This window comes from Sapajus apella, unplaced genomic scaffold, assembly GCF_009761245.1.
Source record: "Sapajus apella isolate SASKATOON/1434 unplaced genomic scaffold, GSC_monkey_1.0 scaffold16, whole genome shotgun sequence".
NCBI classification, from domain to species: domain Eukaryota; kingdom Metazoa; phylum Chordata; class Mammalia; order Primates; family Cebidae; genus Sapajus; species Sapajus apella.
Genome location: NW_022436956.1, coordinates 18,532,927 through 18,559,158, shown reverse-complemented (window position 1 = coordinate 18,559,158; position 26,232 = coordinate 18,532,927).

The window sequence follows — 26,232 nt, the reverse complement described above, 5'->3', positions numbered from 1 at the left end:
TCAGCCAAGTTCTCTGACACCTTATAAGAATCACCGTTGCTTTAGTTTCCAATAACATGTTCCTCATTTCCTTCTACCATCTCAACAGAAGTATCTTTAGTGTTTCTATTTCTAGCAACATTCTTTCTATATATATGATGTATATATATTCTCTAAGATGATAGAAGCTTTCTCAACCATTCTCATTACTTCCATCTGAGCCTTCACTAGAATTGCTCTTAACATCCATATTTCTAGCAATAAGCTCTTCCTCAATGCTCTCTAGGCTTTTTCTATCATGAAATTCAAAAGTCTTCCAGCCTCTGTCTATCACCCAATTCCAAAGCCACTTCCACATTTTTCAGTACATGTTACAGCAGCACCTACTTTCCCGTAACAAAGACTGTATTCATGTCCTAGGCTGCTATACCAAAGTACCACAAACTGGGTGGCTTAGAACAACAGAATGTATCTTCTTACAGTTCTGGAGGCTCGAAGTCTGAAATCGAGGTGTCGGTAGGGCCATGCTCCCCCTGAAGCTTCTAGGAAGGAATGCTTCCTTTCCTCGTTCAGCTTCTGAGGGCTCCAGGTGTTCCCTGGCTCACGGCATCATAACTTTAATCTCCGCCTCCGCCTTCACACGGCCTTCCTGTGTGTCTCTGTGTTCTCTGCTCTTCTTATATGGGCAGCAGTCATGGGATTTAGGACCCACCCTACATCTAGGAGGACATCATCTTGACATCCTTAACTAGTTACATTTGCAAGGACCCTATTTACAAATAAGGTCACATTCTGAGGTTCCAGGTGGACATGAATTCTTGGGAGACACTATTTACTACAGATACTAGGGACAAAATTTGCAAACAAGCAACAACTTACAGAAAATATTTCAAAGTCTGAAATCATTAAGGATTGCAATGTATAACACACAAGAAACCCAAACCATCAAGATGGGAAATCCTACAGAAAAGTAGGCAAAAGAGATGAATACACAATTCATAGAGGCAGACACCCAAATGAATAAAATTTTATAAAGAGCTATTTGGCCTTACTTAATCATAAGATAAATCAGAATTAAAACAAGGAAATCCTACTTTATGCCCATAACATTGGCATGAAACATTAAGTTAGATAACACATGTGTTGAGAAGAATGTGTAGAAATAGAAACCCTACATAAGTTACACTGACTTCTCCTCTTGCTCAGAGTAAATCCAAAGTCTATACTCTAACCCACAAGAGCCTGCAATTGCTGGTCCCACTACAGCTCCAATCTCATCTCCACCCACCCTCTGCTTCCCTCTCTCTGCTGCAGCCCACCAGTTTCTGCACTGTTCCTCTAACAGGCCCAGCATGCTTTGACCCCTGGGCTTTGGCACCTACAGTTTCCTCTGCCTGGAATGCACACTCCTTTCATCTGAATAGCTTGCCCTCTAATTTCATTGAGTTCTCTGCTCAAATGTCACCTATTTATGGAGTCTTCATCAATCACTCTAGTAACATAGGACAGAACCCTCTCTCTTTTCTGATTTTTCTCCATCACTGTTACAATTCTCCAGAACATTTTAGATTTTGCTTGTCTGTTTATTGTCTACCTTCCTCCACTAGAATGTACACTCAGTTCTGCTCACTGCAGCATCCTCCAAGCCTAGAAGAGTTCCTTTAAAAAGGTGACATTTGAGCAAGGAGAGCTCAATGAAATACAGTGCTCAATAAATGTGCTGAATGAATAATGAAGTACGGCTGTTTATTGATTACTATAGATTGAGTGCTTTAGTTGTACTATCTCATTTGATTCTTACAACCATCTGAGTTCGTCATTATTAATTCCATTATACTGACTTGGAGACTGAGGCTCAGAAGTGTGAGGCAACCAGTGGAGATCACACAGCTAACAAATGATCGATCTGAGACTTGAGCCCAGCCTGGCTGATTCAAAACCCCAGACCCTCACACTTCATTGTACTCTGTCAATCACCCAGAGTTCACAGTTCTCACGTGACCGTCATGAATGTGCACAGCTGAGATCTCCTGCTGCAGGGAGTGTGGTTATCATTCTTTTAGATCCACCACCACATTAGTGGTAAGGCCACACTTCCCCCAGGCTGCTCTCAGCCAAGGACTAAGCACAGCTCGTACTAGTTCGGCCTCTTCTAGGGGCAACTTTGGCTTGACACTCTCCATCAGCCTGGCCAAAACCTTCTGAGACCTGCACAGGCCTGAGATTCTTCCTATCCCATTCTCCTTCCCTCCGCATCCTTTCTCAGGGTCAGACCAGTTGAGGTTTGAGGCTGTCTCTGCCTTCTCCTGCCCCCTCCCCTTTTTCCTTTATAGATATCCTTCCTGCAATGACGCTCTTGTGCCCCTAAGCCCAGTTTGGCCTCTCTTCTTGGATGTCCAGTTCTAACACACTTCATGACACTCAGGAGTCAGCCAGCACAGCACATGCTAAAGCTGGGAACACACATTCCCCAGACCCAGCAATTCTATTCCTATATATATATATATATATATATATATATATATACTCAGCAGAAATGCAGAAATATTGTTACAAAAGCTAAGGACAGGACCGGCGTGGTGGCTCAACACCTATAATCTCAGCACTTTGGGAGGCCAAGGCGGGTGGATTGCTTGAGCTCAGAAGTTCAAGACTAGCCTGGGCAACATGGCGAAACCCCATTTCTACTAAAAATACAAAAATTATCCTGATGTACCTATAGGTGGGGAGTACCTATAGTCCCAGCTACTCATAGTTCTGAGGTGGGAGGATTGCTTGAACCTGGGCGATGGAGGTTACAGTGAGCCGAGATCATGCCACTGCACTCCAGCCTGGATGACAAAACAAGATCCTGTCTCAAAAAAAAAAAAAAACAAAAGGACAATAATGTTCAGAGCAGCACTATTCATAACAGCCCCAAATTGGAAATTACTTAAACGCCTACTAATGGTTGAATGGGTGGCTACATCGTGGTTTTCATACAATGGAACATTAGACAGCAAAGACAATGAACAATCTACAATTTCAACAATATGAATGAATCTCACAAATAGAACACTGAGTGACATATACCAGACGCAAAAGAATATATACTGTCAGATTCTTTTTTTTTTTTTTTTTTTTTTTTTTTTTTGGCGGCGTTTCACTCTGTTACCCAGCTGGAATGCAGTGGCTCAGTCTCGGCTCACTGCGGCCTCTATCACTACAGGCTCAAGCAATCCTCCCACCTCAGCCTCCCAAGTAGCTGCGACTACAAGGGATGTCCCACCACATCCAGCTATATTTTTAATTATTGTGTTGTAGAGACAATGTTTCATCATGTTCCTTAGGCTGGTCTCAAACTCCTGGGCTTAAGAGCAATCCTTCTGCCTCAGCCTCCCAAAGTGCTGGGATTATAGGAGTGAGCCACTGTACCTGGACTTATATACTGTAAGATTCTATTTATGCAAAGTGCAGAACTAATTTATAATGTTAAAAGTCAGGATAGCAGTTACCCTTGGAAGGTGGGGTAATGACTAGAAGGGACTAATAGGAAATTCTAGTTATGTTCTGTTTTTGCATCTGGATAGAAGTTATGTGACTCAGTTTATCTTCCAGAAATCAGAAATGTGCAATTGTACAATCTGTACACTTTTCTATATGTTAGACTCCAATGAAAAATATCTTCATGAAAATATAAAAGAGTAGGCCAACATTAAACTCTCAACCAAAAGCCAAAATCGCAACCCAAGTGATAAGCCCTAACCTTGTTCCTGTCAGGGCCCTACCATCCTCACAGTCACCTCGTGACTCAAAACTGTCTCTTGCCCTTATCCTTGATGGCCAGTATATCACCAAGTCCTGATGACTCTTCCTGCACTATCCCTGTCAGCTCTGACTTGTTTTCTGTGTTTCTGCTGTCACTGCTCCACTTGATGCCTGGATTCAGCAAAAGTTAGCATCTAACTGGTCTCTCAGCCAGGGCCAGGATTAGGGTGAGGCAAGTAAGAAATATACCAGACGCAAAAGAATATATACTGTCAGATTCACTGTCAGAATATATACTGTCATTTTGCACCTAGGGGGAAAATGTAAGGAAGCATCACCTTTAGGATCTTGTAAATTCAGGATCGGCCCCTGACAGTGATGCTTCTTTAAATTTTCCCTGCCTCAGCCTACTCCCAGCCTGCCCCCAGCTTTCCACTTTTCCCCCCAGCACACATGGCTCCATGTTGCCAAGTTATTCTTGCTTCCATCATGGCCCACCTCTGCCCAAGGATTTCCTAGTACCCCACCTGCCTGCTAAATTAAGGATGGCCCTGGGGTGGTCACATATCTCCCTTCGCCTCAGTTGCTTTTTAAGGACAGTGAGAAGCCTGGACCCTAAGGTTTCCTGTCGCTACTAAAAATACAAAAATTAACCGGGTGTGGTGGTGAACGCCTGTGCTCCCAGCTACTCAGGAAGTTGAGGCAGGAGAATCGCTTGAACCTGGGAGGCAGAAGTTGCAGTGAGGCAAGATTGCACCACTGCACTCCAACCTCAGCAACAGAGAAAGGCTCCATCAAAAAAAAAAAAAAAAGTATCTATTTGAGCTGCTATAACAAACTAATACAGACTACTAGATGACTGAAGCAATGATTACTGCCCACAGTTCTGGAGGCTGGGAAGTCCTAGATCACAGCACTGGTAGATTTGGTGTCAGGTGAGGGCTCAATTCCCAGTTCACAGACAGTGCTTTCTTGCTGTGACCTCACATGGTGGAAGGGGCAAGGGCATTCTCCAGGGCTTCTTTTCTAAGGGCGCTAATCCCATTCATAAGGGCTCCATCCTCATGAACTAATAACCTCCCAAAATCCCCATCCTCTACTGCCATCACCTTGAAGGTTAGGATTTCAACATAGGAAGAGTGAGGGGACATAAACATGCACCCTATAGCAGCAAGAAAGAGGACAACCATGATAGGCATGTCAGGTATTTGTCTTAAGTAACTCTAAATCTAAACTGTGCACCCCAGCCTTCCAGACCCTCCGTAATCTAGTCTTATCCTGCAGTGCTTCTGTTTCCCAGGGAATCAATTCTAAAATGTCCAGCCTAGGTTCCAAAATAAGTTAAGCGGGCAGACTGAAATGAGCCTCACTGTCCTGGAGACAGCACGGTCGCCTGTGGTGGCCACATCACTCTCAGGTCCACCAGGGCCAAGCCCCTATGAAGGTGGTCAGTCCTCAGGCCCCCCGGGCCTCATTTCCACTTTTGGAATCCAATTACAAAACATTGCTCTGATCTCGCTCCAGAGAGCTGATTTATGCCCCAGCTAAAGGAAAAGGAACCAAAAATATTGTACCCATTTGTTCGAGCTATGGATGGTTAAACAGGGTCACCTCTCGCCTGCCAACTGGCCTGGTCCTCTCAGCTCCTCTGGCACCTGCTGAAGGCAGCTGGATTTGGCAGGTGGCCAGGCAGGTCGGCCCAGCCAAGAGGACAAAGTCCAGACTGTGAACCCATGGAAATGCCAACCCAATGCCCCTTGGAGACCCCCAGGGTTTTCTGAGTCCAAGACTCACACACACACACACACACACACACACACACACACACACACACACACACTCACTCCTAACAGTTTATGAGTTATGAATGGAAAAATCTTCCTAGTCCCCAATTTTTCTTCTCTTTTTCCCAGCATCTTTTCACCCAGATGGTGATGTCTGGGCTTTTCCAGAGCTGGCGCATGCAGGGATCTCTGGTCAGAGAAACTCCAGAAGAAATGTCCTTCCTTTCCATCTGGGTGGGCACTAACACACAGCCACCCAAAAGGCAGGTGGGGAAGTCAGGTATGTATAACAAGATTTGTGCTCTGCTTGGGCAAGTGCCAGAAAAATGCAGAAAAGAAGGGACTGATTCTCCAGAGTGAAGTATGAAGGCTTCTTGGAGGAGGTGACTGACATGGACCTTAAGGGGTAAGTAACAGCCTAACAGAGCTGCAAAAAACAGAAAAGCTTGTGCCAAAGGATAAAGGCAGGAGTAAACCTGTCTGATTATCAAGCACCTGCTAGCACTCAAAACCCCAGGACCAGGCCTGTGTGGCCTCCAGGCCATGACCTCATTTCCAGCACTTAGGGACAGTGGGTGGCAAGCTTTGCTCTGCCTTCCCCACCTGGACAGCATTTCCAGTGTGCTCTAACAGCTCCCTACAGACCACCGTCAGACCTTCCCAGGGATATTCCTAATATCCCTTGTCCAGGGAGGACCCACGTGGGGAAAATCGTGGCAGGTAAAACAGTAGGAATTGAGGTTTCTAGAGACTGGAGGAGCCAGAAGAAATGAACGGGGCAGCTGGGCTCCACTCCTCCCTCTCCAGAAACACCCTGCGAGGGGTTGATCCTGTCTCCTTCCTGCAAAGCTCATCATCCTTCACCCACTGCTGCCCGCCCCTGCTGAAGCCCCGGAAGCATGCACGGTCAAGTAACAGCGGGGCTGGCAGTGGGGGCATTAGAGTGTGCATATGCCATGCTCACTGGGGTGGAGCACAACCTTCTCCCACGAGCCGAACTGAATAACCTGATTCTCAGGAAGAAGTGTCAGAGAAGCCACTCGGAAGAAGGACTTGCATACTCTGTGGGGACAATGTGTGAGCACAGAGGGTAAGAGGGACAGAGGGGGGTGCATAAGGGAGGGGGAAGGAAGAAACCCCCTTTTCTCTCTCCATCCAACAGTTCCATCCACCAACCCCCAATTCCTACCAATGGCCTACAGGCACACTTCAAAGGCCTCCTCCTCCATGGCACCCTCCCGCCTGCCCCGGCAGTCTACCTAATGGTGAGAACCAATCTCTCTAGTCCATCATCTTAGGAAGCAAGGCTATGCAGTGGAATTAACCAGGGGTCAGGAGGCTAAGTGTAGATTTTGTTTCCAGTTATGCCTCCTCTAAGTGGGTGACCTTGGGCAAGGTTCTCATCTGTAACAAACATAGGTTTTTCATCTGCCAGTTGAGACTTGCTCATAGTACCTACCTCCCAATATTGAAGGGATTAAATGAGATATTTGTAAAGTCCCAGAACGTACTTCTCTAATACGTGCTTCATTTTCAAGTGCACAGTTCACCTCCTGCCCTACGTTGCAAGCTCCAGAGGGGAAGTCACACAGTGCTAGGCATGGGGACGGCTCAATAAATGCTCTTTGGAAATCACAGCTTCTCGAACAAGAGAGAGGAAAAGGAGGCAGAATCCTGGGAAGGGTGCTTCGACCCCCCAGGCTGGGCAGGAGGCTGAGTCCCATCTTTCTAATCTAGTTGTAAAGCGCTTGTGTTCATTATTTTAACAGTTATTCGTGATCAAACGATTTGGTGTTAATGTGGATCTAATGTATAAATCCATACGGGTCCCACAGTCATTTAGCATTAATTAAACGAGGCCATTCTAAGGCTGGGATTCCACTGGGTTTATTGCGCTTAGCAGTGAATGGCAGAAACCACTGGGCCACTCTGCTTTCTCTCTGCTCCTGTCTTGTCGCATTTACCTCTGGAGAGCAGGGCAAAGCAGGCTTGAAGCTACCCTGGGACAGAGGGTGGGTCCTCCCTGGCTGCGGTGTGGAAAGATGACTGACAGGTGGGAGGTCCACAGAGGCCCAGCTTGCAAAGAAGAAATAAGGGCTGCATTAGCGTACCATGGGCCTGGATGTCGGAAGAACAGATTTTAGTCCTGCTGTGCTGATGATCAGCTGTGCGGCCTCATGCAAGACACTTCCCTTCTCTGTCTTCATCAGCTAATGAAGAAGCCTGAATACACCAACGTCATTCTCTCTACTTGGAATGCATCTCTTTAAATAGCTGCTCCTTTCCATCTTTCACATCTCAGCTCACAGGATGGCTCCTCCAAGAAGAGATAACCAGCCTCTGTTACCACCACTCCCCACCACCCAAGCACCCTGCAGCACATCATCTCTCTTTTATTTTATTAACGGAACTTACCACTGTCTTAATTATCTCTGCATTTGTACCCACTTGTTCCTTTGCATATTATCTCTGGTGACAGTGGGAGGAGTCCTCACTGTCACCTCCACAAGATCAAGGGCTTCATATGTCTTATTCATCTCTTTAATACCAATTCAGTACGTGGCATATGGTGGGGCCTCAAAAAAATATGTCCATCAGCTGAATCATTAGGTGATCACTAAAACCGCTCCAGGATGGCACTCAATGGTCCCCGACACCCAGAAAGTAAGAGTGGTATAGGGTGCAGGAGAGCGGGGCTCATCCAGGAGAACTCGAGGGAAAAGGACAATCAAAGCTGGGTTCTGGGGGACAGAGGAAATCCAGCCTAGAGAAGGGGGAAATGTGGGAGTTGTCGTCTTGAGCAGGCAAGCAGACAGGAGCCACGGTGGTGGAGAGCTTCAAGTCCCTGCAGCTGCTACGCCTTCAGGCTCCCAGCCAAGACCATTTGGTGAACTCTATTAATAATCACAATACAGAATCCCTTGTGGACTGGAACAATTTCTCTTCCAAGGCAGTGACATGCATATCACTTCACTTTATTCTTCTGCCATCCCCTTGATACAGGGGAGGAGAAAATATCTCCTTCTGTTTATATGTATAAAATTAATAGCAATAATCGCTCATTTGTACAGTACTTCCCATTTCCAGAACAGATATTGTTATACAGGAATGATAGCGTTTATCCCCAAGTTGCAGAGAAGGAGACACAGAGAGGTGAAATGACTTGTCCAAGGTCAGTCACAGAGTATGTAGCCTGGAAAACTCAAGCCCCAAACTCCAAATTTTTCAACAACCCAACTGGTTGTTGAAAACAACCCTTATCTGGTCATTTTTCCAGATAAGGAAACTAACAGAGAGAGAGTACATGGCTAGTTTATGAGCGCTCCCCACCTACACATCCAGGGGGCCAAATTATTTGTAGGTCAGGATGAGGCATGAGGACAAAGGGAAGGGAACAATCTCCCTTTCAGACCTGAGCATGAAGATGGGGATCACCCTGAATGAAAATGTTCCTTTTCACAGTTCAGGGAGAGAGGGGCAGAGACTTCTTGTATTACAAAATTCTGGATTTCTCAGCTGAAAGTGATGTTGGAGATGTCTATGATGTCTATGATCCATTATACCCAGGTATAATGAATGATCCCTTTTTTGTTTTGTTCTGTTTTGTTTGAGATGGAGTCTCACTCTGTTGCTCAAGCTGCAGTGCAGTGGCATGACCTCGGCTCACTGCAACCTCCACCTCTCGGGTTCAAGCAATCCTCCTGCCTTAGCCTCCCAGGAGTTGGGATTGCAGCCACATGCCACCATGCCTGGGTAATTTTTGTTTGTTTGTTTGTTTGTTTGTTAGTAGAGACAGGGTTTCACCATGTTGGCCAGGCTGGTCTTAAACTCCCGACCTCAGGAGATCCCCCTACCTTGGCCTCCTAAAGTGCTGGGATTACAGGTGTGAGCCACCACACCTGGCCTCAGTTCCCTCTTCTAAGATCTTTGATTTATCGTCCTAATTTCTGATGTAAAAAGCATGATGCCGTACACAAAATGGGCCTTCAGTGAATAAACAATACAGGACCAGACACTGAATGCAGGTAAATTAGGAGGATCAGGGCAATAAGTCAATAGCCATTGGCACAAAGCCCCTGTGGGGGGATACAATATGGAACGGTGGGGACTGCGGCAGGTTAGGAGAGTGTAAACCCTGTGTGAGGGGAGAAGGATTGCAGTCAATTGTTGCCATGTGGACATGCAGGCCCAGTGTTACCAATTTTTACAATTTTTGAAGGGAGGTCAGAAGAGTGAATCTCTATCAGAAATTCTAGAATTTTAGATGTGGGCACTTTAATGCACTGTATAGGCCAAACAAAATATGTCTAACGGCAAGTTTCTTTTAACAGCTTTGTTGAGGTATAGTTGACATACAAATAACGGTACATAGTTAACGTGTACAATTTGGCAATGTTGGACATATGCAAACACACATGATATCATCACCACAATCAAGGTAATAGGCATATCCAACACCTCCCAATGCTTCCCATGTTCCTTTGGGTTTGTTTGGGTTTTTTGTGGTAAGAACACTTAATATGAGATCATAAGCAATTTTGAAGTACACAACACCAGATTGTGAACTCTAAGCACTATGCTGTACAGCACATCCCTAGGACTCATTCACCCCGCAGAAACTCTACATGCATGGAAAAACTCCCTGTTTGCCTCTTCCCCTAGCTCCTGACAATTTGCTCCAAGCCCTAGGTGCTGTTGGTGGAGCCAACTGTTTTCTCTGCTGCCATGAGTTTGACAATTTCTAATATGTCATATAAGTGGAATCATGCAGTATTTGTTCATCTGTGACTGGCTTATTTCACTTACCATAATGTCCTCCAGGTTCATCACGTTGTTGCAAATGACAGGATTTCCCTCTTTTTCAAGGCTAAATAATATTCCACTATATGTCTCTACCATGTTTTCTTTACCCATTCATCTAACAGCAAGTTTCTATCCCTTGTCCATTGGTTTGACACTTGTAGTTAAGTGAATAACCCTGTTCAAAGCCTTCATGTGAAGATGGGGCAACTGAAAGAGTTAAGCCATGTTCCTAAGGTCACAAGCAATTAGGCGCAAAGCTTAAACCCCAAGTTTCCAGATTTCCAATCCAGTTCTTAAACTGTTGATCCAGGGACAAGGTCAGTGAGGGGGATTGTGTCTATGAGGACCCATTAGGTTTGGGGACACGGCACCACAGAGTTTGCCATCCTGAATCCACACATTCCATCCAGCCCAGACCCGGGCCCAGGCCCAGAAGCCAGGACCCATTGTCCCACATGGGCTGAAAGGCCTCCCCCACCGAAGAGGCACAGGCGGCGGCACCTCCTGGCCTCCCTCCAACCAAAACCTTGGAAAAGCCCCTCACGCCCTCCCCTGTACCCCATCCTCAGGCCACTTAGCATGCAGCACTGTGGCACAAGCCAGCTGTCACTTAGGCACTTACAGGCAGAACCGTGGAAAAACCAAACCACTGTTATTACACTTAATAACCAGTTTCCACATCATCGACTCATTGGAGTCTGACAGGCGCTGTTAGGGTGTCAGCTCCCTCGGCCTAACAAGTCAGCACCAGCGGGGTGGGGGGGGGAGCACCAAGAAGGACTGGGCACCAGCCTTCCATGAGTTATTCCATCCCCCTCCTGCCCCACTTGGAGGACACACACCCAAGGGCAGCCAAGGCTTCCACCCGTCTCTGCCCCTACACACTCAGGAGGTTAGTGGCTGCATTAACAGTACTCATGGTTTAGAGGAGGATCAGAACCCCAGAGAAGGGCACTCAGGGCCCTGACTGGTATTTGAACAGGAGAAAATAACCCGGCTTGGCAGAGTAGGGGCCAAGGGGTCTGAAGGAAGAGAGTCCAGGACTGGGACACCTGGTTGGATCCTAGCTCTACTGTGTGTCCCTGAGCAAGATATTCCATCTTTCCAAGCCCCTGCTTCCCCACCTGTAAGAGGTGGTACCTCAAAGCGTTCCTTGGAAGGCAAGCATAGTGCCAAGCATGGCATCCATGCCCAATAAATGGTGGGTGCCACTGAGCTATTACAGAATGAAGATGAGCAAAGGGTGGGGATCCTAAGAGGATGAGATAGGACAAGCACAGGGGCTATTAGAAAATAAGACCACTGGCCAGTTGCAGTGGTTCATACCTGTAATCCCAGCACTTTGGGAGACAGAAGCAGGCAGATCACAAGGTCAGGAGTTCGAGACCAGCCTGACCAAAATGGTGAAATCCCATCTCTACTAAAAATGCAAAAATTAGCCAGGTGTATTGGCATGTGCCTGTAATCCCGGCTACTCAGGAGGCTGAGGCAGGAGAATCGCTTGAACCCAGGAGGCAGGAGTCGCAGTGAGCCGAGATCCTGCCACTGCACTCCAGCCTGGGCAACAGAGCAAGACTCTGTCAAAAAAGAGAGAGAGAGAGAGAGAGAAGAAAATAAGACCACTGAGAAATGCTTCCAGATTGACCTAATATACTAGAGGAGGTTAGGTCTTTCAGAGCTGTCATTAAAATACCTAATAATAATAAAGCCTAATATTATTTTCATTGCACCACCTTTTAGAGATAACTCAGCGACGTTAAGTCACTTGCTGGAGGTAACCGGCAAGCAAGTGGTGGAACTTGGCTTGGAGGCCAAGCAAGTGAGGCTGCAGCCTGAGAACTCAGTCGTCCTTGCCCTTTCTCCCTCTCTCCTCCTTTTCCAGCCCATCCGGGTATCACAAAAGAAGATCTGCTGGGGCGGGGGGGGGGGGGCAGGAGGGGCTTGCCCAAGGTGAGGCAGGGTCTGGAGCTCCCATTGCCAGATGGTTCTGAAACAGCAAATGACCCTAGGGACTTAGGGAGCAATTCAGCGGTGGAGGCCTCTGGAATGCAGTGATCTGCCTGTTGCTCTGCCTAAGGCCACTCAAGCACCGCCTTCCAGGAGGCCCAGCCAAAGCAGCGGTTCCCACCCAGAGCCTTGGAGGACAAAGGGCTAGCCCATGACCAGACCCTGGCACAAACACCTACCTGGCGGAACCTTCCTGCCGCCTGCTGCCCGCGGGCCTGAGGCAGTGCGGTGCTGCCATCTTTTGGCCGCATGCTGCACTGCATCCCCACCCGTCTGGTTCAGTGGACCTGGCTGAAGACAGGGCCCCAGGTGCTCCAGCTGCCCATTCTCCTGTGCTGCAGCGTCTCTGAGCCTGGACAGGCTCTACCCAGCAAGCCCTGGCAGGGCAGCCCCGCAGCCAGAGGGGCCTTGCTGCCCTTGCAAAGGGACTGTGGGCCATGGCCCCAAGGGACCCCGGGCTGGCTGGGGTCCCCCACTCCATCCTGGGGTGTGTGCAAGGAGACAGAGCAGAGACAAAAAAAGTGGGTGAGTGGGAGAGGGCTCATCTCCAGGGACCTCAGCAGACAGTTTGCTGCCTGCTTCTGCATGAGCTGAGATTCCCAAGATGCCAGGAGCAGTTGTCTCTGAGAGGCAGAATTATGGGTGATGAAAATGATTATTACCTTGACAGTTTCATTGTGATTATTCTATTATTTTTTCTTTTTTCTTTATGCTTAATTAGAATTTCACATTTTTCTACAATGCCCAAGTCTCAAGAAATAATTTGTTTATAAACTTGTCTGAAAGTAAATTTGCTTTTAAATAAACACGATTCTAGAGGGGAAAGAGCCCCTTTCTTTCACAGTTGAGAAAAATAAGCTCAGAGATAGGTGACTTGCCTGCCCAGGGTCACACCACTAGTTTGTGGCCAAGATGGACTAGAACTTCCCTCTCAGACAGGGCCTTTCTCCTTTGAGAATGAGCTGAGCCATGGCCAGGCGCAGTGGCTCACATCTGTAATCCTAGCACTTTGGGAGGCCGAGGTGGGTGGATCATGAAGTCAGGAGTTCAAGACCAGCCTGACCAACATGCCTCTACTAAAAATACAAAAAATTAGCAGGGTGTAGTGGTGCACGCCTGTAATCCTAGCTACTCAGGAGGCTGAGGCAGGAGAATCACTTGAACCTGGGAGGCGGAGGTTGCAGTCAGCCAAGATAGTGCCACTGCACTTCAGCCTGGGCAACAAGAGCAAGACTCCATCTCAAAAAAAAAAAAGTGAGCTAGGCCTTTCCCTGACCCTCTAGCTAGGGAAAGATCCCCTCTTTGTCACCCATGGTATCTGTTTTTCTGTTTACTCCCTGTCTCTCTTATACAAGCTTCACAGGGGCAGGAACTTTAGCCATTTTGTTCACTAAGGTATTCCCTGTGTCCATTATAGTACCTGGCATGTGGCAGACACTCCATAAATACATGTTGAATCAATGCATGGAATTAGTGAGGGAAGGCTCCCTGGAGGAGGTGAGTCATACATCCATTTTTGAAAAGGCACTTATAACGGATCAACAGAGAAGATGAGAAGCATTCCTAGGAGCAGCAGGATGGCCTAGACCTGGCACACAGTAAGTATGTGTTCCCAAATACTTGTAGGGGAGGGGAGAATGCAGAGTGGTACAGATTGTCCCCTATACCTGTAGGGGCCTGAGGTAGGATCTCATCCCTGACCCTGATTCCTTACCTTGTCTTGGGAATCTGGGAAGAAGCCAAAAAGAATCCATCTAAGGGGCCAGGAAAGACACTCAGAGCTGAAGCCTCCATCAGCCTAACTGGATCTGATGAGGTCTGGCTGGGCCTGGTTGGACCCGCCCATCCTGGGTGGACAGATGGGGCCTGGCTGGGCTGGGCAGCGTCTGAGCCTGGCTGAGCTGGGAACCCCCTTCTTACTCCCGTATTTAGGAGACTAGTACCCGTCATGCCAGCCTGATCTCTCAGAGTTCTAGTCTAGAGACATAAGAGGGTGGGGGTCGGGCAGCAGAAATACTGAGGCCAAGGGGAAAATGTGAGGGGGTCCAAATATATGCATGGTCTTGTTTCTAGGGTCTTTCAGAATATCACTATTACTTTAGGAACATAAAGACGCATTAAGATGTCATGATCATGTTGAGATATGGAAGCCATTTAGTATGTTTAGGTGCAGATATGCAAGTCTGAGAAAAAATGGAAAATTTCAGCAGGGGGGAATGAACATTTCTGAATGGAAAAAAAAATTCTTCTCTTAATTTTTCTGGAAAAGTTTCTCAAAAGGTTCTTGGGAAAAGGTTTACTTCTCCCAGAATGGTGCATCGTCTGTCTGACAATAAGGCCAGAAGCCCGGTGTACCTCCCTCCAACCCCAATCAGAAAGGAGACACACATTTGCTGAGCACCTGCTGTATGCCAGGCTCTGGGCTGGGCTCTCTGAGAGCATTGCCTGGTGTGATGGAAATAGATCCACCTGTAGATGGAAGCACAGGCGGCCGCAGGAGCCCTGGGTGGCCCCACAGCGTTCTCCTTGACACCTGGGGGTGTCTCTCAGCCTCAGCCTCTGCCTGTCCAGGCTTCGTCTGACACACAGAGGGTGGGGTTCCAGTCTGTCCTTAGGCCTGGCATATACTTGGAAAGTGGGGAGCACATGCCAGCATGGGGTCCTGCCCTCTCGCCTCCCTGAAGCACTTCATGCCCAGCCCTAAACAGAGCTCAGCCCCGCATCAGGCTTCAGACTTTCAATTTCTTCCTGCAAAGCTATTAAGCACCAAAACCTAAAGACACGGGGATGGGGTGTTGATGAGCCCCACCCAGGGAACTGGAGCTGGGCTAATTCTTTGTTGTTTGTGAGTTAGAAACAAGAATTCAGAGAGGAAGAGGACAAAGACAGAATGCTAGAGCGCAGGTCAGAGAAAGAGACTCAGAAACAGAGAGGAGGGAACTGAGAGAGACAGAAAAAGAAAGATGGGGAAAAGAGAATAGAAGACAAAGAGAGAGAGAGAAACCCGGGGAGGAGGTTACAAAGCATGGAGGGGAAGAGAGAGGGACAAAGGATAGACCAGCAGTTAGGGGGCCAGGGAGAAGATGGACAGGGGTGGGGGGAAGATGATCTATCTTTCCCCGCTGCCCACCCTCCAGGCCCCCCTCAACCCTCCCTGGAGGAACCACTCAGAAATGGGAGGCGGGAAGAGGGAGGGAGATAGGCAAAGTCACCAGGTAACCTTGGAGACAAGAGCCAAGGAGATGGGCGCCGGGAGATGGGCAGGGAGGGGCGCTGGGAGATGGGCAGGGAGGGGCACTGGGAGATGGTCGCCAGGAGTTGGGCTCAGGGAGGGGCATGGCAGGGGGTGGGGGTGCAGGCAGGAGACCAGCAACAGGTCCCACCACCTGGGGAGGGGCGGGGGGGGGGGGACAGAGACCAAGGAGGGTGACTCAGATGAGCTGGGGGAGGGAGAGGGACAAAAGGTTCCAGGAACAAACCTAAAGAGGCATGAGAAGTCAGAATAGAGAGATTTACTGAGAATCAGTTTAGGGGAGAAGGAGCAGGGAGTCTGGGAGCTACGATAAGAGAAATTGGGGTGAGGGGGGTCAAGAGGGGTGGGCGGCGGCAATGCAGCCAAGAGGAGCTAGGCCACAAGGCCGTGCTGAAGGGGTCAGGAGCTGGGCCAGTGGCTCTGGACAATGAGACACAGGTGGGAAACAGTTACAGCCAACTGGCTGGGGAGCCGAGTTTCTGATCCTTTCCCTGAGACCTGCTAAAGGCAGTGAATCTCAGCTGTCTGGCCAGGGAGACCATTCCAATCACTTAGGTCCCAAATCCTGAGTCATGCTGTGCGGCAGGTGCTTTGATGTGCACTCTGGGGGACATGGGAACCATTGACAAACATATTCCTGAAGACACTCATGGGTTAATAGTGGAAGCGAGGTGTGTATACAAACAAAGACAAGAGGACAGGGACAGGGAGGGACTCCCGGATCACTCACTGCCAGCCAGGGGCACATCAGAGGGAGCCTCCCCCAAGGGGCCATGCCTGAACCAGGTCCTGAAGACAGGGCAGTGCTGAGACCAGGGGAAGGCTCATCAGGCAGGGGGCGCAGGCAAGACAGAGAAGCCCAGGGTGAGCCCAGGTCTGCCAGGGGCTAGTGTGGGGCCCAGGACAAGTCACCTAACTTTTCTGAACCTGTCTTTCCCCACCTTGCAGAATTTCTTAAGGATTATTAATTGAGCACACAGCAGGTTCTCAATTAAGGGTAACTATCATTGTTATAAAGAGTAAGTAGAAAACAGTGAGCTAGAACAAAAGGAAGTGGTTAGAAATGGACTGGAAAGGGGATATCCTCACCTCCCATGATCAGAAGCACTATGAGCCAGTCAGGAGGTACTATCCCCAAAGATCCTTTGGTAGAGCCCTGGTTGGTGTCTGGTTAAGAGCTGAGTGGCTTACCATTTGCCAGCCAAGAAGAACAGTTGAGAGTATGTTGGTTTTAGAATGTGTCCGCAATTTTTTTTTTTAATATTTCTTCCAAAAAAAAAAAAAAAAAAAAGGCCTGATTCCCCTCCACTTGAATGTGACCAGACTTAGTGACTCACTTCAAATTAAAAGAATTGTTCAAAGTTACAAGATGACTTCTGAAACTAGCTCATAAAAGACATTGCTGCTTTCTTCTTAAGCTCTGTCTCTCTCTTGGATCACCCATTCTAGGGAAAGCCATGCCCTGGAGACACTCAAGCAGCCCTGTGGAGAGGTCCACAGGGCAAAGAACAGCAGCTTCCTGCCAGTAGCCAGGAGGCCTTGTGAGCCATGCAAGTAAATCATCTTGGAAGTGGATCTCACAACCACAGTCAAGCCTTCAGATGAGATGGCAGCCCCAGCCAACCTCTTGACTACAACTTCATGATAGACCTCATGCCAGAAACATCTAGCTAAGCCACTCTCAAGCTCCTGATTCACAGAAACTATATGAGATCATCCATGTTTGCTGTCTTAAGCTGCTGAGTGCTGGGATCATTTATTACAGTAGATAGCTAAGATGGGGGCCTGTGGCTGCGTTTGGAGCCACAACCCCCAATAGGGCATCAAACCCACAGCAGTGACCCAGTCAGTACCCATGGCAGTGGGTGGGGTGGGGTGAGGAGATGAGACACAGGGATCCAGGCAGGGCATCAACAGGTCCTGCCATAGCCAGAGCTCCAAATGAAACTCAAAGCGGGCCTGACTCTGTAGGGCATGGGCAGGTTCTGGGTTGTTCAGTATTTCTAGGAAAGACTGGCGAGATTGAGTTGGTCATCCTTGTTCCTGGTCCCACCTACACAGACACAGCTATGTGGCTCAGTTAGGGCAGCAAGCAGGTCAAGGTAGAAGTGAGCCCTGGAGGTATTTACCTCACCTGGCTTCAAATTCCTGTCTTTCACTTATTATCTGGGTTCTCCTGCACAAGTGATCTTAACCCTCTTTGCCTCACTTTCTCATCTGTGAAATGGTGATAATAAACCCTGCTTTGTGGGGTAATATTCTCATGGTGCACCAGAGCTTCATTACCCCAAAATCAGATGATGAAATAAATATCCAGCATCACACAAAGTCGGAGCTCCTTAAGTTTTGGTACCACCCAGCTCTAGGAGCCCAGAGAACAGGGTTAGCTGTGGATCTCCTGTTTTTCTTTGCCTTCTGACTCACATGTGGCCCACATTCCTAAGGACAGAATTAATTTGTACTGAAGCTTAAAAGGAAGTTTTTTTTAAAGCACACTGGTTATTTCTGATTCATATACATCTTCCAACTTGTTTGCAGGGTAAATCTTGGCCTTGACCTCATTCCATTCTCATCACAACCTAGTCGCTCACTGAGGCACGTTTGCTTTGCTTACCTAACCCTCAGTCTCCTCATCTGTGAAATAGGGCTCGTAACTGTACCGGATCCATTTGGTTGCTGTGTTGGGTTAAATGAGGTCTCAGGGGAATGGGCCTAGTAGGCCCTCCTCAAATGCTCAGGATAACTATGGCAATGACAATTTCACCAGGGCCTGCAACACTAAATATGCTCTTGTAGCACAGAATGTAAACAACTTAAGGATCCCAACTTCTTCTATAGAAGGAAGTCTGTGCTCTTTTTGGGACTTATCCTTGAATAATTAACTGTTGGAAACCCCAGGAAATTCTGACACGAGGCAAGAATTTGTCTTCTACCCTGAACACTTGCTGCATCATTCTGTCCACTGTTCACCTCTGTACACACTAGCATACCTCCCACATCAGTGTCCACTGCACGTAGGGGAAGAACCTATGGGATGGATGAATGGATGGACAAACAGACGGATGGACAAACAGATGGATGAATGGGTAGACAGATAAGTGGGTGCCTGGATATGGGGATAAATGTGTGAGTAGATGAGTGGATGTGGATAGATGGATGAGTGGATGGGTGAATAGATGGGTTAGTAGGTGGATGGGTGGGTGAATGAGTTGGGATGGAAGGATGGATGGATGAATAGGTGGGTTGCTTAGTGGATGGATGGATGGGTGGATCAATAGATGGGTGGGTGGGTGATGGATGGATGTGTGGGTAGAGGAGTGGATGCAGATAGATGGATTGGGTAGGTGGGCGAACAGATGGGTGAGTAGACGGATGGGTGGGTGAGTTGAAATGCAAGGATGAAAGGATGGAAGGATGGATGTAAACGTCATTTCAGGCTGTCCTTCACTCCAGGCCCCATGCAAGACCTCACCCTAGTCCTTCCTTGGGGCTCAGTACGTACAGACAGAATTCCCCTTCTCCAGGGAGAGAGGAGAGAGAGAGAAACATCAACCATCCCACAATTTGTTTTCAATTTTAATTATACACATTTCTGATGCATTCATCAACTTCCCCTATTAAGGCTGCCGTAGTACCATCTCTGCCCCAGGGTGTGCCAAGGGAAAATGGGCTGTTCTCTCCAGAAGGGAGGGATAGAGGTGTCCTAGCTAGGTCTAGAAGCCTGTGTTCTTCAGGGCTCAGGGGGTCCAGCAGCCAGGGGCAAAGGCATAGCAAGCAAGGCAGGAGCCTTCTACCATGTCCTGACCCCTGGAAAGTCTTAGGATTCTCTAGGATGAGGATAAAGAGGACTCTCCCCCAGCCAACATCAGCACCCCACCCCAGAGATGCCCAGAGAGGAAATGGCTGGTGAGTGGCTGGGAGATTATTTTGATGTCATGGAAAGAGTCCTACACTTGGACTGAAGATTCAGCTCTGACACCTACTGACCATGTAATCTTGGACAAGCCAAATGACCTCTTTGAACTTCATTTTGGTGAGGAGGTTAGATCAGATGATCTCGTAAGATCCTACCATCTCTCAAGAGTCATTAAGTCCAGAAGATCAGCACCAAGGTCATTGAGGAACTCTTGATCTGGACACAGGAATCAAAGCAGGAGAGTTCTTCTTAGTAGCTAGCCACCTGGTGGCCTGGATGAGTCAGGGAAGCCTCCCAGTTCCCCCTCAAGACTATGACTGTTGCCAGGAAGGACACCCTAGCAGAGCCTGGAGTCTCCACACCAAGGCTGGGGTTGGCAAGGAGGCCGTAGCAGTGCCAGAAACCTCTGAGCATGCCACACACCCTGTCCTCTGCAGAGGCAGCTGCCTTGTAAGGAGTCAGTGCCCTTCTAGCCCCAAAGGTTCCAGGAGATGGAGAGCCAGAAGCACTGCCTAGTGCCCAACGAGGGGCTCATGGCCACAACCACCCTGTACCAAGTCCTTAGGAGCCAGGTAGAAGCTCCAGCCACAGGCAGGACCAAGCTTCCTACCCTGCTCTAGCCTCCACCTTGAACTCTGAGCCCCAGTCTCCCTGCTGTGAGTGCTATATGGCCAGCCCAGACTGCCCTGGCAAGGACATGGAGCCAAGCCAGGTCCCCAGCATGGATGGCAACTCATGCTGCTTCAGCTTCACCAGGCCAGACTCCATCAATCACAAGACAGATCTCTCTGGAGCTCGGCCTCAGCTGCTCCAAAGCCAAGCCTGGGAAGAGGGAAGGGTGATAGGAACGGCCAGCCCTCACCTTCTGCCAAGCCCAGGGAAGAAGTGAAGAGGGCTGGCATTATACAAGTACTTTCCTGGAGACAGTGTCTATTAGAAGCCTTTGCATCCCTCTGGGTTCCAACCCAGCCGTGTCACCCTGCGGCCAAGAGCATCCCTGGACCCTGGCTCCAGCCAGTTCCAAAGTCAACTCATTCTTCAAGTAAAAGCACTGAGCCCAGGAAGGGGAAACGGCTTGCTCACATAGCAGCAATAGAGAGAAGGGAGCTATCCATGGTTGTGCTGACCTGTGGATCCAAGGTAAAGGAATGGCAGTACCAGCTCGAGGACCCAGCATCAGACTCCTCCTTGGGTTTGGCCGACCCCCATGGGAGGGTCTCTAGGCAGACAAGAGACAGAGGCCTGAGGCACACCTGGCTTGAAGACTGGCTCCACCTGTCCTCATCATGTCCCTGCCACTAACCTGCTGCATGAGTGGCCCTGAGAGACCCAGCCCCACTGTGTCTGTGGTTCCAGTTTTGCCCAACATCCTCCTTGGCTCAGGGCTTCTTGGGAGGTCCATATGAGCAAATGCCCTGCATCACCCGCAGATGCCAGAGCTGCAAAGAGACCTGGACAACATCCATCCCAACCTCCTGCTTTTGCAAGTGTAGAAGAGGCTTAGATAAGTTATGTGGCTTTTCCAAGGTCACACATTATGTCCTGCAAGAACGTGAATTAAAACACTCATCACTGCACAAATATAAGGAATAATATTAATAGAAACAATGTTTATATAACAGATATTTGCATCCGTGATTATGATAAAAGTTACAGACTCTCCCTCTGAGAAACACGCATGCATCAACGTGCAGACTGCTCATGTGATAGGAGGAGGTTGGCTCCTGAAGCCCATTCATGGATTAGCCTGTGGTCAAGGATTCCAGCTCTGTCACTTGGACAACTTACCTAACTCTCTGTGCCTCATTTCTTCAACAACCAAAAGTAATAATAATAGTACATGCCTCATGGTTGTCTGGAGGATATATTGAGTTTGCAACATACCTGGAACAAAGCCTGGCATATAATAAATGCTAAGTGAATGTTTGCTATTATTACTCCCTGAAGACACTCTTGGCACCCAAGGAGCCCCAGATGCCACAGCAGCCTTCCTCCCAAGGGGCCTTTCAAATGTCCAGGTGTACTTGCTCAGGTTTCCCCAAACTTCCAGTTTCACCTGGGCTGGGTCAGCAAACTGAGATGAAGATCCCACCAACCCCTGCCTCCCACCACCACCAGGCAAACAACCCTGACTCAAGCCTTGGTCAACCCGCACCTGCCCACTGCCCACCTGGACAGCCACTGGCCGCAGTTCCAGGAGGCCGCCTCTTCCCTTCACCCTCCCCTGCCCTTCCCACTGCCCAGGAATCAATGCAATCCCCTAAAAGCTCATAACTTGGAGGTAATTATAAGAAGCATCAATTACCCAGCAATGTGGATTTCATGAATTCAATTAATTTGCATGGCAATCGATACGGGCAGGTTCGCTGGGGTCCCCAAGGGAAGTTAGGACATTGTTCCGCACGCTATTGATTTTACAATGTAAAACAAAACCTCTCTCCTCGAATACATAGATGCCCATTCAGCCATATTAACTTTCAGATCATTTATTTTTGTATGTCTTTCAACTCTATTTGTTGCTATCACACAAATGCAGAGTATTACATTGTAGGGAATAATTGAATCAATACAGTGATGCTACACCAGACCTCCCCAACTCAAGGAAGAAGAGCAGTTTGCTGACCAGCTCTTCTGCACCCTGCCTTCCCCAGCCAGCTGTCCATCCTCACACCCACCCCAAACTCTCCCACTCTCAAGCAGGCCACTCCCCTAACCCTAAGTCTCTCACTCTGTCTGATGTATCTACATTCAGGATAGACTTAAAGTGCAGCTGGAGAAATGTGGTTAGACAATTGGAAGAACTTTTCTGTCAGTGAATGGAAGCTCAAGGAGAGATGGAAGGAACTGAGGGCTTCCCTTTTTGGGAGGGTCTTTGGAACCAAAAAGATTACAGCCTGATGGGGGCCTAAGTCGATGACCTCTCAGGGATCCTGGACAGGGGGGAGTGCTTCTTTTCCTTCCCTAGAAGCATTGAGACTGAAGAGACAGCATTTTCTGAACATTAACCCATCTCATCTCTTGAAGAAGGCAAGTTTAATAAGAGGAGTGATTATCAAAAAAACGGGCTACCAGCCTCAGCCTCCCATGCCTCCAGCTCAGGTGCACCCAGCCCTGCTGTGTTCTTGAATCCTGCCCCCTCCACACCCAGCCAGCCAGCTCCCCGGGTCCTCTTTGAGGCCAGGCTATGCTCTGAGCAGCATCTGAGACTCCTGCACACCCTACAAACACAGACACAGTCAAGACAAGGCTGGGGCCAACCAACCCAGCCATACCCCCAGAGGAGCGGGGACTACTTCCCGCCCCACAAAGCCCCTACTCAGCACACCACCCTCCACTCCCCGTGTCTAGAGAAGGAGAGAAGCTTTTTTAATTTGCCTCTGCCCCCCGCCCCCTGTCAGGATATTAGACAGCTAAACAGCTCGGCGCCTGTTTCCTTCAGATAACCAGCTCCTGACGAGCCCCCTAATTGTCCCCAGAATCTCAGCGCCAGTGTACAGAGTAGGTCATTTAACCAACAGTACACACAACTAAATAAAAATCCATTTTCCAAGAGAAAATTCTATTCTTATCAGAGTTTTGCAAGAGGGTTGCAAGCGGCCCATGTTAATTGAAGCTTTGATGTTTGTAGGAGGAGGCCTCTAATCAACGCCACAAAGGAGGCTGATTCACGGTAGTGTGCCCCTCGGCCGAGAAGCAGAGTCCGGGGAGCTGGTGATGGGGGACATGGGGTGCAGAGGGCTGGACAAGGACAGAAGGTGCAGGCTAGCTACCGGACACCACAGGGTCCCAGCCATTGCCTCAGGCCCAGAGCCAGGCACAGAGATGTCAGGGAAGCAGGTGGCTGTGTCAGGAAGGTCAGCAAGGCTGGAGGTGAGCAGGACCCAGTGTCAGACAAGCCTGGTGATTTGCTCACTGTGTGGCCTTAGGCAAGTCGCTTGACATTGCTGAGCCTCAGTTTCTCCCCTGGATGACTGTAATCCTCTTTACCTATCCTCAAAAGCCACTTGATGATGATCAAATCAAAATAAAGGCACAGAAAGCGCGTTTCGTTTTTTAGTATGTCCTACCTAGGCTACCTGCTAACCACTTCACAAGTGGCTTAGTGTCGTGCATCTGACACACATCCTGCCTTCTCCTAGCTGCTTTGTAATTGTCCTCATCTCATTCATCTTCAAGGTCTTAGCCCATTTTGCATATAGGGAAACTGAGGCTCATAGTGGCTATATGTCTGGCTCAAAACTTCACTATAGAAAGTGGCAGAGCTGGGACTCAAAACCTGCTCTCTTCAACTCCAAACAGAATCCAAACAGTTTCCTCTTACCTGAGCTGCTTCTCCTAAAACAAGGTAGGAAGGATCCAGACCTCTTATGCCTATCTCCCCACTTCCTGCCCCTTAATCTTCACACACACACACACACACACACACACACACACACACACACACACACAGTCATTTCCTTTGCTCCTCACACCAGAGCAGGCAGGTAGGCACCCAGAAACAAGAAAACAGGGCTTGGGGGAATTTGTATGGGTTAATGAGCTATTATTCTTCATAAAGTCGTCTGCCAGGACCATAACAAACTCTCAAGGACTGGCAGTCCCAGCACTGTGATAATGGTAGTGGTGATGATGGTTTTCATACCAAGCACACAAGAACTGCTCAAAAGAGACAATTAACAATAGCCATAAAATCATTAGCATCCCTGTTTTCTAGATGCATAAACTAACTGGAGCTCAGAGGATTTGGGTGAGTCCCCCTGACCACAGCCAGTGAGCATCAGTGTCAAGACGCCTTGAATCCTGGGCTTCAGTTGCAAAGTTATAACCAGTCCACTGTGCTCCCGTGACCCAGTGCTTTATAAAGATCCTTGCAGGTTAGGAAGAAGGGGAATCTAAACATAGCCCACTGAGCTGGCCTTCCCCACAGGGCACCAGGGCCACGATCTCCAGCAGACAGTCCCTATGCCCAGTGATGTCTGCAGAGCATCTGCAACAGCTGGATCCAAAAGGAGTAGGGCTTGGGGAAGGGAGGGAGTATGGAGAGATCACCTCAGGGTGAGTGGAGCAATTTTTTTTGTTTTTTTGAAACGGAGTCTCACTCTGTTCCCCAGGCTGGAGTGCAGTGGCACAATCTCAGCTCACTGCAACCTCTGCCTCCTGGGTTCGAGAAATTCTTCTACTTCAGCCTCCCGAGTAGCTGTGCACCACCACGCCCAGCTAGTTTTCTGTATTTTTAGTAGAGCTGGAGTTTCATCACGTTGGCCAGGCTGGTCTCCAACCCCTGACCTCAAGTGATCCACCTGCCTTGACCTCCCAAAGTGCTGGGATTACAGGTGTGACCCACCATGCCCGGCCAAGCAGAGAAATTTCTACCCTGGATACCAACCTCTAGCTTCTGCCTGCTCGAGAGCTGTGGAGCCTGAGGAGAAATGATAGTGAGGTTCAGAGGACCAGTTACTGATATGAGTCAAGGCCAACGTGAATGGGATGTGTTAGGACCAGCAAGCCTCCTATTCCTTTACCATCTCCACCAATTCCATTTGCTGTAACAGCAGCAGGGCTTTTTGCTATGAGCTGGCATACCATGAGTTAAAGTTTAACAAGCATTTAGGAAAAATGCTGTATAAAAACAGGAGGTCACAACCTGAGTCTCCTGATCATGAAATCAGCTCCTGTGGAAGCCCAGGTTGCTGGAAGGCTCCTAATTGGTCTTCTAATCCCAAACCTCTGTCCTATCCACTCTGTTCTCCACTCTGAAACCAGCCAGAGAGATGATGTTAAGGCAAAATCTGATAATGTCACTCCCCACTTAAAACCCCCCAGCACAGGCTGGGCACAGTGACTCACGCATGTAACTCCAGCACTTTGGAAGGCCGAGGTGAGTGGATCACTAGGTCAGGAGTTCGAGACCAGCCTAGTAAATATGGTGAAATCCCATCTCTACTAAAATAGAAAAAATTAGCCAGGTGTGGTGGTGCACACCTGTAATCCCAGCTACTCGGGAAGCTGAGGCAGAAGAATCACTTGAACCCAGGAGGCAGAGGTTGCAGTGAGCCAAGATCATGCCGCTGCACTCCAGCCTGGGCAACAGAGCAAGACTCCATCTGTAAAAAAAAAAAAAAAAAAAAAAAAAAAAAAAAACCTCACCAGCACTTCCTCACTGGCCTGGGGACAAAGTCCAAAATCCAAAGATTGTGCTGAGCTGACAGATAGATAAGACCTTTCTCTTTTTCTCCTGCATGCCCTTCTAGGAGTCTTGCAAGCCCCTCCTCATATGCATGATCCTACAGACAGTGCCTACCCTGTACAGCCCCATAACACACATGCTGTCCCTCATCCTATAATACCCCACCACCACTGCATCCATCCCGTGTGTGATGGGTTGTATTAATGACCACTGTTCCGAAGAGCTGAGTGTGTGTGTTATCCCACTGAAGTGGAATATATGTAATATATTTCCCAGCCTTTTAACCTTGGGTACAGACATACAACTTGCTACTTGCTTTGGCCAATGGAATGTTAGAAGAAATGTGATTGGGCTTTCTCTCTTCTCCTTTCTCTGTCACCATTAGAGAATCATGCCAAGCTAGCCTGCTGGTTCCAGAGAGGGAAAGAGGCTCATGGAGCAGATTTGCCTGATCAGGCCCAGCCAAGATCAGCAGACCCTCAACCAACGCATAGACACAGATAAACTGTATTGTTATTTGCCACTGAGAGATGGTAGGTATTTGTTACACAGCATA